This window comes from Atta cephalotes (genome assembly GCF_000143395.1).
Source record: "Atta cephalotes unplaced genomic scaffold scaffold00007, whole genome shotgun sequence".
In the NCBI taxonomy this organism is placed as follows: Eukaryota; Metazoa; Arthropoda; class Insecta; order Hymenoptera; family Formicidae; genus Atta; species Atta cephalotes.
Genome location: NW_012130071.1, coordinates 1,719,458 through 1,720,951, shown reverse-complemented (window position 1 = coordinate 1,720,951; position 1,494 = coordinate 1,719,458). Strand labels below are relative to the sequence as shown.

Here is a 1,494-nt window from a genome sequence, read left to right as displayed (position 1 = left end):
AGTTGGTACAGCAAACCTACCTATAATTTACTACGCGAATTCAACATCGATAACTAAGAAGATTTGGTTTAACAAATCGCTAATATTATTCAGCTGTCAACTTTGCTATTTTAACATAGAAAATTGTCTGTATATTATGACTGTAGATTTGCTGAATCAATGAAATTTTCAGTTGTGTTTTTTTTCGTGTTTGATTTGATATCTACTAGATATTTTATTGATCTTTGAAAGAAGATCTGATACAGCATTGACATCGATCTTTTGGATGCAGTTGATAAAATGTCGATCTTCTTTGAAAATCAATCAAAGAAAATGTAGTCGATATCAAATCAAACTGTCCGAAAAATCAATCGATATTAACTTGATTTCTGATTTATAAACTAGACTATTGATTAAAAAATTGCTATTAGTAAATCATTTTCTTATAATGTATTTATAATATATATGTATTTATTATATAATGTATTTATTATAAAAAACATACGTGTCAAGTATGCTTTATTTAATTGTTTCTAAAAAGTTTGCTAAGCACGTGATTATTCTGCACATGTTATATTTTAACATAACTAATTTCTTTTTTTAAATTGCCAATATTTTTACGTGATTAATATTAAAGAAATAAAATACGTCTGTAGATTGATTTTCACACATCATTTATTATCTGATTGAAATTTCGCTCACTATTACACAATTTATTTGATAAAGTTTACTTTAAAGACGTTTTTTAAAATTCACGAGCTTCCTTAAAGTTACCGCCAATTGAACTGTTTCACATTTTTCCGTAACTTTTGAAACGATGCCGCGGCGCGAGATGTACCGCCCACATTGAATATACCGTCCTACTCTGAAATGCAATATGCATTGATGCGACAATAGTACCTCTCTCGTCAGGTAAGTGGACACTCGTTTCTTGTTTAGTTTCATTATTTATTGCAAACAGTTACATACTGTACGCACATGCACTATCGATTTACAATGTAACAAATTTAAATTAATTTAAATTAACTGATCGTTGACTGGCGTAACATTACTTTAAAACAATTTGGAAATAAATACATATGTAAAATTATGTTATAAAAAACTAATTTTAGTTTTGCTGTAATTCAAAAAAAGAAAAATATATCTATTTAAATTAAACAATTAAAAGCTACTATAATAAATCGCAGTTACTTCGATTTCTGAAATTTATCCTAACTATAAATCAAATGAAACTTAATAGTTACAAATCGCTATGAATATATAAATCATAATTTTTATTCTTTATTATTTTTTTTATTTCTGAATAAAATAAAATACATATCATATGAAACTTAATTAAAATCACTATATGATCAATATTACAGATTGTCATATCATGCACAATAAAAAAAGAAACGCACGCACAATACGTATTTTGATACTGATCGCAATTTTGCATCGCAGATCAACATACAAAACCGCTATGTGTTAAACGTGTGCCCGCTCAACCTTCAGTTTCTCTCTCTCTCTCTCTCT

General features: G+C 27.4%; 1 protein-coding gene across 1 annotated transcript in view; it reads right to left on the bottom strand.

The window, feature by feature from the left end:
- Nucleotides 1-1,494, bottom strand: part of LOC105626977 (acetylcholine receptor subunit alpha-like) — a 286,825-nt gene that overhangs the window by 169,124 nt on the left and 116,207 nt on the right. The window lies entirely within an intron of this gene.